At 40.7% G+C, this 15,178-nt stretch overlaps 1 pseudogene; it reads left to right on the top strand.

Moving 5' to 3' along the window:
- Nucleotides 1-13,749: 13,749 nt before the first annotated feature.
- Nucleotides 13,750-14,678, top strand: LOC102410943 (annotated as a pseudogene).
- Nucleotides 14,679-15,178: the final 500 nt, after the last annotated feature.

Consider the following 15,178-nt stretch of genomic DNA (forward strand, 5'->3'; position numbering starts at 1 on the left):
CAATGCAAAGAAATAGAGATAACAATAGAACGGGAAAGACTAGAGACATCTTCAAGAAAATCAGAGATACCAAGGGTATATTTTATGCAAAGATGGGCTCAATAAAGGACAGAAATGGTATGGACCTAACAGAAGCAGAAAATATTAAGAAGAGGTGGCAAGAACACACAGAAGAACTATACAAAAAGATCTTCATGACCCAGATATCAACAATGGTGTGATAACTCACCTAGAGCCAGACATCCTGGAATGTGAATTCAAGTGGGCCTTAGGAAACATCACCACAAACAAAGCTAGTGGGGGTAATGGAATTCCAGTTGAGCTATTTCAAATCCTAAAGGATGCTGTGAAATTGTTGCACTCAATATGCCAGCAAATCTGGAAAACTGAGCAGTGGCCACAGGATGGAAAAGGTCAGTTTTCATTCCAATCCCAAAGAAAGACTCAAACTACCACACAATTGCACTCATCTCACACACTATCAAAGTAATGCTGAAAATTCCCCAAACAAGGCTGCAACAGTACATGATCAGTGAACTTCCTCATGTTTAAGCTGAATTTAGAAAAGGCAAAGAAACCAGAGATCCAATTGCCAACATCTTTGGATCATTGAAAAAGCAAGAGAGTTTCAGGAAAACATATACTTCTGTTTTATTGACTATGCCAAAGCCTTTGACTGTGTGGATCACAACAAACTGTGGACAATTCTGAAAGAGATGGGAATACCAGACCACCTTACCTAACTCCTGAGAAATCTGTATGCAGGTCAAGAAGCAACGGTAACAAATGCACATGGAAGAACAGACTGGTTTCAAATCGGGAGAGGAGTATGTCAAGGCTGTATATTGTCACCCTGCTTATTTAACTTATATGCAGAATACATTATGCGAAATACTGGGCTGGAAGATTGAAGGGAGCTATATCAATAACCGCAGATATGCAAATGACACCACCCTTAAGGCAGAAAGTGAAAAAGAACTAAAGAGCTTCTTGATGGAGGTGAAAGAGGAGAATGAAAAAGTTGGCTTAAAGCTCAACATTCAGAAAACTAAGATCATGGCATCCAGCCCCATCAGTTCAGGGCAAATAGATGGAGAAACAATGGAAACAGTGGAAATCTTTACTTTGTGGGCTCCAAAATCACTGCAGTGGTTACTGCAGCCATGAAATTAAAAGATGCTTGCTCCTCGGAAGAAAAGCTATGACCAACTTAAACAGCATATTAAAAAGCAGAGACATTACTTTACCAACAAAGGTCCATCTAGTTAAAGCTACGGTTTTTTCCAGTAGTCATGTATGGATGTTAGAGTTGGACTATAAAGAAAGCTGTGCACCGAAAAATTGATGCTTTTGAACTGTGGTATTGGAGAAGACTCTTGAGAGTCCCTTGGACTGCAAGTACATCCAACCAGTCTATCCTAAAGGAAATCAGTCCTGAATATTTATTGCAAGGACAGATGCTGAAACTGAAACACCAAATCTTTGGCCACCTGATATGAAGAACTGACTCTTTTAAAAAGCCCCTGATGCTGGGAAAGATTGAAGGCAGGAGCAGAAGGGTTGACAGAAATTGAGATGGTTGGATGACATCACCAACTCAGTGGACATGAGTTCGAGTAAGCTCCGGGAGTTGGTGATGGACAGGGAAGCCTGTCATGCTGCATTCCATGGGGTTTCAAAGAGTCACACATGACTGAGTGACTTAACTGAGAATTGTGACTGACACAGAAAGTCATTAGATTTTTTAGGAAATTTATACAATTTCTACAACACTTATAATAGTAACATGAATCCATAAATATATAAGCTAAGGTTTAGCATCATCTCTAATTTGATAATGTTCCACATGTAGTTTAATATATTAAATAGATTAGCTTCACATTTTGAGATGACAGACAAATACTTTTGAGATTTTTCCAGGAACTCTCTGGGAAATCTCAAAGCTACTTTGGTATAAAAAACACCAATACAGTATACTAACGCATATGTATGGAATTTAGAAAGATGGTAATGATAACCCTGTATGCAAGACCACAAAAGAGACACAGAGATACAGAAGAGTCTTTTGGACTCTGTGGGAGAAGGCGAGGGTGGGATGATCTGAAAGAATAGCATTGAAACATGTATATTATCATATGTGAATCAGATCGCCAGTCCAGGTTCAATGCATGAGACAGGGTGCTCAGGGCTGGTGCACTGGGATGACCCAGAGGATGGGGAGGGAGGTGGGAGGGGGGTTCAGGATGGGGAACACATGTACACCCATGGTAGATTCATGTCAAGTATGGCAAAAACCACTACAGCATTGTAAAGTAATTAGCCTCCAATGAAAATAAATTTAAAAAAATAAACTAAATTATTTTGCTAAAAAAAAAAAAAAAACAAAAAAAAACTGAAAGCTAGTCACTCAGTTGCGTCCATCTCTTTGTGACCCCATGGACTATAACTTGCCAGGCTCCTCTGTCAATGAAATTCTCCAGGCTAGAATACTGGAGTGGGTTGCAATGCCCTTCTACAGGGGATATTCCCAACCCTGGGATCAAACACAGGTCTCCCGCATTGCAGGCAGATTTTTTACCATTTGAGCTACCCAAGAAGCCCCTGATTTGATGTAAACAAACAAACAAATAACAAAAAACTCCATCTAGAATTAGATTTTGGTATGCATATGCATGCAAACTCAGTCTTGTCCAACTCTGTGACACCATGGACTGTAGCCTGAAAGGATCCTTTGTCCATGGGGTTTTCCAGGCAAAAAATACTGAAGTGGATTGCCACTTTCTCTTCCAGAGGATCTTCCAGACCCAGGGATGAAACCTGCACTGGCAGGCGGATTCTTAAGTTGTCAAAATATCAAAAGGTTTGAACAGTTGAATAAATAAGATCACAGATGAAATAATGATCTTCAGTTCAGTTCAGTTCAGTCACTCAGTCATGTCCGACTCTTTGTGACCCCATGAATTGCAGCATGCCAGGCCTCCCTGTCCATCACCAACTCCTGGAGTTCACTCAAACTCATGTCCATTGCGTCAGTGATGCCATCCAGCCATCTCATCCTCTGTTGTCCCCTTCTCCTCCTGCCCCCAATCCCTCCCAGCATTAGAGTCTTTTCCAATAAGTCAACTCTTTGCATGAGGTGGCCTAAATATTGGAGTTTCAGCTTTAGCATCATTCCTTCCAAAGAACATCCCGGGCTGATCTCCTTCAGAATGGACTGGTTGGATCTCCTTGCAGTCCAAGGGACTCTCAAGAGTTTTCTCCAACACCACAGTTCAAAAGCATCAATTCTTCGGCGCTCAGCTTTCTTCTCAGCCCAACTCTCACATCCATACATGACTACTGGAAAAAACATAGCCTTGACTAGACAGACCTTTGTTGGCAAAGTAATGTATCTGCTTTTGAATATGCTATCTAGGTTGGTCATAACTTTCCTTCCAAGCAGTAAGCGTCTTTTAATTTCCTGGCTGCAATCACCATCTGCACTGATTTTGGAGCCCCCAATAATAAAGGCTGACACTTCTAATCTGATCTAATTCTAACCTAATTCTAATTCTAGATGGAGTTTTTTGTTATTTGTTTGTTTGTTTACATCAAATCAGGGGCTTCTTGTGTAGCTCAAATGGTAAAAAATCTGCCTGCAATTTTCCAGTTTCCACTGTTTCCCCATCTATTTCCCATGAAGTGTTGAGACCAGATGCCATGATCTTAGTTTTCTGAATGTTGAGCTTTAAGCCAACTTTTTTACTCTCCTCTTTCACTTTCATCAATAAGGATCTTAACTGTCTATTTAACCAGAGTGACAAAAGAAGATGTTAAAGCAGATATAAGATATTACATAGTTTGTGAGCAAAGCTTACTTTTTTAAATATTGAAAAGACTGGGTTTCCTTAAATAATCAAATATCTGATAAAGGCAAAATAGAGTCCAGGAAATTATTTTGATAAAATATACAACCTTTTCTTTCTAGGCAGATTACTTAAAAGGTACAAAAAAAATCTTTTACAATTGCTAATTAAAATCAGACTAACAGTCATAAAACTATCATCCATTCAGCCAATGAAAGAAAATTAAGCTTCAGTTTTATGAAAGTATTCCATTTATATAATATTGTTGGGGAAGTGTGTAATTTCCTTGGTTCTGTTTGCCTCAGCAAAAATTTGAAGCAATGGATGGGTCAGTGATGTAGCTCAGTTTTATTGACAAGCAAAGGAAAATACATCCTCGAGGCGGGAGGGTGGACGGAACAAAAAGAGGATAAGCCCCAATCCTTCTAGCTTTCTTTCTTTTAAACATTTGTCTCCTCCCCTCTGAGCCTGCCCTATGTAAATTAGGCTAGCCACGAGGGCTGTTTGTTTTACCTGAGAGCCTCACTCTGGTGCTCAGACCTTCCTTTGTTCTATTTTCTTGAGCTTTTCCCTTCTTTGTCTTTTAGCTACCACCATTCTGGACTCCTTTTTCCTATTCTAACTACCTAACACTATGTTTTGTAATTAGAGCTTTGCCTTTGGAATCTCCAAAGGCTTCACGATGTTTTTCTTTCCATCTAGGTACAGGGGTTCATTTATTTTAGGTGAGGATACCTATGCTATGCTATGTCACTTCAGTCGTGGCCGACTCTGTGCGACCCCATAGACAGCAGCCCTCCAGGCTCCCCTGTCCCTGGGATTCTCCAGGCAAGAACACTAGAGTGGGTTGCCATTTCCTTCTCCAATGCATGAAAGTGAAAAGTTAAAGTGAAGTTGCTCAGTCGTGTCTGACTCTTAGCGACCCCGTGGACTGCAGCCTACCAGGCTCCTTCATCCATGGGATTTTCCAGGTAAGAGTACTGGAATGGGGTGCCATTGCCTTCTCCGGAGGATACCTAAATAGAAGAATTCTCTCAGACTGTGAAAATTAACTTCCAACTTAGCTAACTTCTGACCATACAGCTACTTAAAACAACAACAACAGCAAAAAACCTTTCAATTATCTTGACAGAATTTAGCTGAAGCAAACAATAAATATTTCTGACAGTCATGTGTGAACCACTGGACTCAAGTTGAGTTCAATTCAGTCGCTCAGTTTTGTCCAATTCTTTGCAACCCCATGGACTGTACATGTCAGACTTCCCTAAGTTCAGTTCAGTTCAGTTCAGTTCAGTCACTCAGTCGTGTCTGACTCTGCAACCCCATGAATCACAGCACGCCAGGCCTCCCTGTCCATCACCAACTCCTGGAGCTCACTCAGACTCACGTCCATTGAGTCATTGATGCCATCCAGCCATCTCATCCTCCGTCATCCCCTTCTCCTCCTGCCCCCAATCCCTCCCAGCATCAAAGTCTTTTCCCATGAGTCAACTCTTCGCATGAGGTAGCCAAAGTACTGGACTTTCAGCTTTAGCATCATTTCTTCCAAAGAAATCCCAGGGCTGATCTCCTTCAGAATGGACTGGTTGGATCTCCTTGCAGTCCAAGGGACTCTCAAGAGTCTTCTCCAACACCACAGTTCAAAAGTATCAATTCATTAGCGCTCAGCCTTCTTAACAGTCCAACTCTCACATCCATACATGACCACTGGAAAAACCATAGCCTTGATTAGACGGACCTTTGGTGGCAAAGTAATGTCTTTGCTTTTCAATATACTATCTAGGTTGGTCATAACTTTCCTTCCAAGCAGTAAGCGTCTTTTAATTTCATGGCTGCAGTCACCATCTGCCGTGATTTTGAAGCCCAAAAAATAAAGTCTGACAATGTTTCCACTGTTTCCCCATCTATTTCCCATGAAGTGATGGGACCAGATGCCATGATCTTCATTTTCTGAATGTTGAGCTTTAAGCCAACTTTTTCACTCTCCTCTTTCACTTTCATCAAGAGGCTTTTTAGTTCCTCTTCATTTTCTGCCATAAGGGTGGTGTCTGCATATCTGAGGTTATTGATATTTCTCCCGGCAATCTTGATTCCAGCTTGTGCTTCTTCCAGCCCAGCGTTTCTCATGATGTACTCTGCATAGAAGTTAAAGAAGCAGGGTGACAATAAAACGTACTCCTTTTCCTATTTGGAACCCTCTGTTGTTCCATGTCCAGGTCTAACTGTTGCTTCCTGACCCGCATATAGGTTTCTCAAGAGGCAGGTCAGGTGGTCTGATATTCCCATCTCTTTCAGAATTTTCCACAGTTTATTGTGATCCACACAGTCAAAGGCTTTGGCATAGTCAATAAAGCAGATATAGATGTTTTTCTGGAACTCTCTTGCTTTTTCGATGATCCAGTGGATGTTGGCAATTTGGTCTCTGGTTCCTCTGCCTTTTCTAAAACTATCTTGAACATCTGGAAGTTCATGGTTCATGTATTGCTGAAACCTGTCTTGAAGATTTTTGAGCATTACTTAACTGGAGTGTGAGATGAGTGCAATTGTGCAGTAGTTTGAGCATTCTTTGGCATTGCCTTTCTTTGGGATTGGAATGAAAACTGACCTTTTCCAGTCCTGTGGCCACTGCTGAGTTTTTCACATTTGCTGGCATATTGAGTGCAGCACTTTCACAGCATCATCTTTCAGGTTTTGAAATACCTCAACTGGAATTCCATCACCTCCACTAGCTTTGTTCATAATGATGCTTTCTAAGGCCCACTTGACTTCACATTCCAGAATCCATCACCAAGTCCCAGAGCTTGCTCAAACTCCTGTCCATTGAGTCAGTGATGTCATCCAACCATCTCATTCTCTGTTGTCCCCTTCTCCTTCTCCCTCAAGAGACATCCCCAAAGAGAGTGGAATGGACACTGCCCTCCCAATATCCAGAGCTACTCTCCATGTTGACCAAAAGATAGAAAGTCTTAGGTATCCTCAGGGATTGCTCTGAGGGCTGAAAGTAATTGGTAGGACTTTAGCTGCAAATGGCAGGAAATCCCATGGACAGAGGAGCCTGGTAGGCTGCAGTCCATGGGGTCACTAAGAGTCAGACACGACTGAGCAACTTGACTTTCATTTTTCACTTTCATGCACTGGAGAAGGAAATGGCAACCCACTCCAGTGTTCTTGCCTGGAGAATCCCAGGGACAGGGGAGCCTGATGGGCTTCCATCTATGGGGTCACACAGAGTCGGACACGACTGACATGACTTAGCAGCAGCAGCAGCAGCAGCAAGGAACTAAGATCTTTCTTTAGGATCACTCACTGCTCTCCCTCCTAGATTAGCAGGTGAGAAAGGACCAATAAAAAAATACGTCTCAATATAGAAAAAAGTTGATATGAAATTTTTATCTTCTTCTCTTGATGGGGGCCTACAGAGAGAGGTTTGGGAGAACTGACCCAATAAGAATTCTCACCCTGTGTTGCCTTCTGCCGTTTTTCCCAGAATCCTATCTGTAGTCACTAGAATAAGTAGGAGTTAAAGTAGAGAGTGTATTTTTGGTATGCCCAAGAATTTGGCAAGATTTTCTATTAATTTTAGTTCTGGTTTCCCTTTATCTGTTTAAGGTAATAGCCTGTAGCAGTTTAACAGTGAATCAAACTTGAGAGGGACCCATGTGCTGGACTTTGAGAATATATGTGAAGGTATTTTAAGGCCATTAGCTTGATGAATTTTTTTCTATATAATTCATTTATCATATAAGTCATATAATCATTTCAAAGTGGAAGGGCAATTTGTAGCAAGGAAAAAAAAGTTTGACATCATGTTGGATCAGTTTGTTTTATTATAGCCCTTGCATTCTGTTGCTTTTGTTATTATAATCATTAAAATTATGCTGTTTATAGCTTTAAGTATACATAATGGCCTGCTTCTGAGAACCCTGCTCCTTTGCCTGAATGTTAAACAAAAATGTGTCTGTTCAGCTCACAGGAAGACATTCTGACCCTCTCCACCTGTGAATGGCTGCAAGGAAGAAGAAATTAATACATCCCCCCACCCAAGATTGGCCAAACCAGAAAACATTTTGCAAGATTCATGGCCTTTTTACTTTACTTCCTCACCTCTTCTACTTCTCTGTTCAATAAAATAAACTGGAATCCAGACAGTGATAAGAGGGTACTCTATAACTTCAGCCCACTATCTTCTTGGACACCAGCTTTCTGAATAAATTTGCTATTCCTTGCCTCAACACCTGTCTCCTAATTATTGGCCTGTAGTGTGGTAAGCAGATGCAGCTTGGACTCAGTAACAAATTTAGACCCCAAATTAGAGAAACACGTACTCAAAAAGAGGAAGATAGAGAGGGAACAATAGGAGCTACCTAGTCTTACAGTTTTTTTATTTTAGGTATATATTGAATCTTTGATTTTTCATTAGCCTTTTGCAGTGAAGCTATTTTGGAATTTTGGAGCCTTTAGATGTTCTGCCCACCAATTAGCACAGGTACTGAAACAGGAGGGAAGGGAGTAAGGCACAACCTTAAAAACTGACATAGCTGTAGAATATGACAGAACCTGGTTCATGATCTTTTTACTTTACTGGGTCCAATTGGGCCTAAGAGTCAACTTTCAGTAGACTTTGAGCCTCAACAAACAATCATTGTAATATATTAGCATCTAAACAACACACACATCAGCACCATGACAGTTCTGAGACCAAACATAAAAGACCCCCAAAAATGGGTGGTGGCCCAATTTCTGGAATTCCTGTCCCTTCCTCAAAATTTAATGGGTAAAATCTTCCCATTCATTAGCGTATGAAATTACTGGTCCCATAAAAACTAACCATGTCATATTTCAAAACTCTGTTGCCTTCTGAGGTGACCCACACTCTGTGGACTGTGTTTCTCTCTAAATAAATCCACTTCTTACCTACCACTCCATCTCTGAATTCCTTTGCAGTAAAGCAAGAACCTCAAATTCACTGGGAACAGTACCTTATTTTGTTTGATTTGGAAACATTTGTTTTCTAGTGAATATCTTAAATAATCTTGTCTAGTTGAAACATACCTTATAATAGTACTGTGATTCTAGATTGTATTTTAGTTTTACTTTTACTTTTAGTAAAATCTACAAGTTTAAATCTAAGCCAAGCACATCCTAATTGAAAAACTAAAAAAGTACCCACCAGAAGGACAATCTTTTGTCTAGAGCTTGACCAAAAGGAAGGGGGTCAAAATTTGAGAGAGGGCTCACCAAATTACAAGAAGGAAACCCAAAAAGCATTGAGTGCAAGCATCTCAGTGTGGGTGCCTCACTGAATTTTGATTTTGAGGCAGTTGTCTCCTTCAAATCCCATGTTTTAAAACCACTGAATGTCAGTCTCGATAAAGAGGCAAACTGAAACAAGTGCAATTTGCCTGATATTATTTGTAATTACCATAGGAATTGCAATTTGGGAAACACATGCTATAGCAAGCTACAGGGGAGTCCCATGAAGGTTTGAGTGCAGCTATATTTATAGGCAAGGAGTGCAAAGAGTGGGAAGCTCAGCCAGAGTCTAAGTAGTAATGATTAGCTTGAAGATGGAAATAAATTCTTCATGGATGTCCATGGTTTGGGAGATAATGCTTTGTTTTCCGTACACTGAGCATTTAATGGAAATCACTGTCTCATTTCTTAAGTTCAGTTTTTCTGAGAGTACATGCATGAGATTTTGCATTTCATATTCTCCAGTTCCATCCTAGATTAAAATTCTTTCACAGTATCATTTCTGAAAACAGCTTATATGTATATGAAAAATGCAATCATTAAGAGGACTTTGTATATACATATATATAATAATATAAGTATAGTCGAATCTATGGTTTTTCCTGTAGTCATGTATGGATGTGAGAACTGAACTATAAAAAAAGCTGAGTGATGAAGAATTGATGCTTTGGCACTGTGGTGTTGCAGAATTCTTGAGAGTCCCTTGGGCTGCAAGGAGTTCAGACCAGTCAATCTTAAAGCAAATCATCCCTGAATATTCATTGGAAGTACTGGCTGACCTTGAAGCTCCAATACTTTGGCCACCTGATGTGAAGAACTGACTCATTGGAAAAGACCCTGATGCTGGGAAAGACTGAAGACAGGAGGAAAAGGAGGCAACAGAGGATGAGATGGTTGGATAGCATCACCAACTCAATGAATATGAGTTTGAGCAAACTCCAGGAGAGTCCTAACAGAAGAAACAGATTGTTACCAACACTGTAGAAGTATCCTGTGTATCACTTCCTGAAAACAACCCATTTCCTCAAAGTATTCTGTAATTTGCTTACTGCTTTACAATTAAGAACAGTGCTTTTAATTCATTTAAGATCTGTAGGCATTTTTAAAATAGTTATTCACTATTCTTTTAGAAGCTCTCCATGAAATTAATGATAGCTATCATTTATTAAGTCCATAGTATGTGTCAACCTATTCTAACCCATTGACATACAGAATTTCATTTCACAATTACACTATCTTTCTAAGGTAGATCCCTATGATTTCATTTCACAAATGAGGAAGCTGAGCCTTAGATAAGCTAAATGAGTCCTTAAGTTTACACAAACAGGAACTGGAATATCTATTGTCACAGCCAGTGAGGTACTGAACATGAAAATAATACCCATAAGGAAGCACTCATTTTAATTGAAGAATCATTTTGCTGTCTCATGGGAGGCTCTTAGGTAAATTACCAAAGTGAGATATTGAATTGAAAAAAATTCAGTATTCCATTGATTGCATCAGTGGATAGCTGAGTTTAAATTGAACAGCTAAACCTCCTCCCCTGTAATCAGTTTTGTTTTGTTTTGCTTTTCCACTTAAAACATTCACTCAAAATATGCTATGAAACACTATAAGACATTAAAAAATTAACATTTGATTATAGTTTGCTTTCAAACAACTTTCAGTTTATCTGAGATAGGTATAAATGCCAAGTAGATTTGATGTTGCTGTTTTTCAGTCACTAAGTTGGGTTTGACTCTGTGAGTTCATGAACTGCAACGTGCCAGGTTCCTCTGTCTTCCACTGTCTCCTAGAATTTGCTCAACTTCATGTCCATTGAGTCAATGATGCCATCCAACCTTCCTATCCTCTGCTGACCCCTTTTCTTTTGCCTTCAGTCTTTCAAAAAATTAGGATATTTTCCGATGAGTCAGTTCTTCACATCAGGTGGCCAAAGAATTGGAGATTCAGCTTCAGCATCAGTTCTTCCAAGGATTATTCAGGGTTGATTTCCTTTAGGATTGACTGAATTGATCTCCTTGAAGTCCAAGGGACTCTCAAGAGTCTTTTCTGGTGCCACAACTCAAGAGCATCAATTCTTCACCACTCAGTCTTCTTTATGGTCCAACTCTCACATCCATAACAGACTACAGGAAAAACCATAGCTTTGACAATAGGGAACTTTGTCAGCAAAGTGACGTCTTTGCTTTTTCATACACTGCCTAAGTTTGTCATAGCTTTCTGCCCAAGGAGCAAGTTTTGTTTTGTTTTGTTTTAAATTTTGTGGTTGTAGTCACCATCCACAGTGATTTTGGAGCCCAAGAAAACAAAATCTGTCACTTCTTCTTTTGTTTCCCCTTCTATTTGCCAGGAAGTGATGGGTCCAGATGCCATGATCTAAGTTTCTCTAATACTGAGTTTCAAACCAGCTTTTTCACTCTCTTCTTTCACCTTCATCAAGAAACTCTTTAGCTGCTATTCACTTTCTGCCATTAGAGTGGTATCATCTGAATATCTGAGGTTGACTCCAGCTTGTGATTCATCCAACCTGGCATGTCACATGAGGTACTCTGCATATAAGTTAAATAAGTAGGGTGACAATATGCAACCTTATTGTGCTCCTTTCCCAATTTTGAACCTGTCAGTGGTACCATGTCCAGTTCTAACTGTTATTTCTTGACCTGAATACAAGTTTCTCAGGAGATAGGTAAGGTGGTATGGTACTCCCATCTATTTAAGAATGTTCCACAGTTTGTTGTGATCCACACAGGCAAAGGCTTTAGCATAGTCAATGAAAGCAGAAATAGATGTTTTCTTTTTTTTTTTTTTTTTTCTGGAATTATTTTGCTTTCTCCATGACCCAACAAATGTTGGCAGTTTGTTCTCTGGTTCTTCTGCCTTTTCTAAACTAAGCTTGTACATCTGGAAGTTTTCGATTCACATATTGCTGAGGCCTATCTTGAAGACTTTTGAGCATAACTTTGCTAGCATGTGAAATGGGTGCAATTGTATGGTAGTTTGAACATTCTCTGTCATTGCCCTTCTGGGGGATTGGAATGGAGACTGGCCTTTTCCAGTCCTATGGCCACTGCTAAGTTTTCCATATTTGCTGACATATTGAGTGTAGCACTTCAACAGCATCATCTGTTAGGATTGGAATACTTCAGTTGGAATTCCATCACCTCTACTAGCTTTGTTTGTAGTAATGCTCCCTAAGGCCCACTTGACTTCATACTCTAGATGTCTGGATCTAAGTGAGTGACCACACCTAGTGGTTATCTAGGTCATTATGCCCTTTTTTGTATAGTTCTTCTTTGTATTATTGCTACATCTTCTTAATCTCTTCTGTTTCTGTTAGGCCTTTCCATTTCTGTACTCTATCATGCCCATTCTTACATGAAATGTTCCTTAATATCTCCAAGTTTCTTAAAGAGATCTCTAATCTTTCCCATTCTGTTGTTTTCCTTTATTTCTTTGAATTGTTCATTTAAAAAGGTATTCTTATTTCTCCTACCTATTCTCTGGAACTCTGCATTCAGTTGGGTATATCTTTCCCTTTCTCCCTTGCCTTTCACTTTTCTTCTTTTCACAGCCATTTGTAAAGCCTCCTCAGACAACCACTTTGCCTTCTTGCATATCTTTATCTTTGAGATATAAATGCCAACTCAGCTCAGTTCAGTTCAGTCGCTCAGTCATGTCTGACTCTTTGTAACCCCATGAATGGCAGCACGCTGGCGTTCATCACCAGCTCCCGGAGTTCACTCAGACTCACATCCATCGAGTCAGTGATGCCATCCAGCCATCTCAGCCTCTGTCATCCCCTTCTCCTCCTGCCCTCAATCCCTCCCAACATCAGAGTCTTTTCCAATGAGTCAACTCTTCGCATGAGGTGGCCAAAGTACTGGAGTTTCAGCTTTAGCATCATTCCTTCCAAAGAAATCCCAGGTCTGATTTTCTTCAGAGTGGACTGGTTGGATCTCCTTGCAGAACTAGATAGGTATATTTTCATGCATCAGAAAAGTGCATTTATGTAAATGATGTGAGAGTGAATTTTAAAGTCTAAGTTCAGTGACATCTATTAACAACTTTACTTTCACCATAGTGGGAGGATTTACACCCCTGAAGTTAAAAAGTGCTAAAAAATTAGGCTTTTTTAAAAGAGTCCTCAGAGTTGTTTTACTACCACTACTTTTGTATGTGATTTTGTTAAATGTCTCTAATGTTCTTATGGAAGAACATTTTCTCAGATGTACAATTATAATGCAGATTCAGTCAACCTATATTGATTCAATATTTAATAAATATTATTATATGTTGAGCAACAGATGTTAAAATTATACATAAACAAGATACAGATACTGTCCTTCTGTGGCTTAATGTCTAATAAGGATTAGACATCATATTGCTTAAATATAATCTTATATGCAATATGTCATGTAATTTTGTCCATACCCGCATGATTTTGGGAGGAAGGGCAGCTATTTTCCGAAGCAGCAGCAGTGGTGTCGGCAGCAGCAGCTGGAGCCTCTGATTGAGTTTCGGGGTCCCATACTGGAACCAATCAGCAAGGGCACTAAATTGGGGGAGTAAGGCATGGAGTGCATCTGGCAGTCTTCTAGGATCTCCAGGGTGAAACTGACTGTGAACAGGACTCTGACTTGGAGGGACCATGGAACACTATACAGCCAACAGCAGTGGTTCAACAGAGCAGACTATTGTACAGGCTGGACAGACTCAGCAGCAGGTCCAAGGGCAGCCACTATTGGTACAGGTCAGTGGAGGCTGGTTAGTCACATCAACTGGCCAACTATCATGGTCCAGACTCTTCCTGGTAGACAAGGTCAAACCATTATGCAGGTACCTGTGTCTGGGACATGGAGTTTGCAGCAGATACAGTTGGTCCCACCAGGACAGATCCAGATCCAGGGTGGGCAGGCCGTGCAAGTGCAGTGCCAGACCCAGCAGATCATCATCCAGCAGCCCCAGACGGCCGTCATTGCTGGCCAGACACAGACATAGCAGCAGATTGCTCTCCAGGGGCAGCAAGTGGCACAGACTGTGGAAGGGCAGACCATTGTCTATCAGCCAGTTAATGCAGATGGCACCATTCTCCAGCAAGGCATGATCACCATCCCCACAGCCAGTCTGGCAGGAGCACAGACTGTTCATATGGAAGCTGACACCAAAACAACTAGCAGTGGGCAAGGGACTGTCATTGTGACATTTCCAGTGGCAGGCAATGTGGTTAATTCAGGAGGGATGGTCATGATGGTACCTGGTGCTGGCTCTGTGCCTACAATTCAGAGAACCCCTCTCCCTGGGCTGAAGATGCTTGAAGAAGAGCCTCTCTACATCAATGCCAAACAGTACCACCTTATATTTAAGAGGAGGCAAGCTCGGACTAAATTAGAGGCAGGAGGGGAAATTCCAAAGGAAAGAAGGAAATACTTGCATGAGTCTCAACACCATCATGCCATGGTATGGAAGCGTGATTAAGGCAGACAATTTTTCTCTCCAAAGGAAAAAGATAGTCCCCATATGCAGGATCCAAGTCAAGCAGATGAAGGGGCTGTGATGCAGATCATCCAAGTGTCCTAACCCCAGTCCATGTAATAGAGCTGATTGAGGTCATACTCCTTGCACTGTTTCCCATAGTGCCAAGGATATTGATCAACTCTTCCAATGGGACACTGACAATCACATTCTGCCCTTTTCTACAGGACAGAAACCACTTAGTTTTTAATAAGTGGTTCAGTATTATAATTACAGGGATGTCTGGCAAATTGAAGTTGCAAGCCTCTGTCTCACCCTTTCAGTCAGGACTTATCTCAGACTGTTGCTGACATTGACATTTCATGGATTGGGACGATGCAAGGGACTCATGCCAGCCCATCAGTACCATGCATAGCACTTGTGTTGACTGGTGATGTCAGTCAGCCATCTGAGCAGAAGAGAACAACCTTCTCAACCTAAACTGCAATTGGTGAAGCTGCAACCCATTACTTCCCACAGATTCTGAACAGCACCTATCCCTCTAATGGAGATCTCAGGCTGACTGATCGGCAGTTTGTATTCAGAGGTGGTTTCCAGGCAAGGCA

The sequence above is a fragment of the Bubalus bubalis genome, chromosome 17, assembly GCF_019923935.1.
Source record: "Bubalus bubalis isolate 160015118507 breed Murrah chromosome 17, NDDB_SH_1, whole genome shotgun sequence".
Classification (NCBI taxonomy): Eukaryota; Metazoa; Chordata; class Mammalia; order Artiodactyla; family Bovidae; genus Bubalus; species Bubalus bubalis.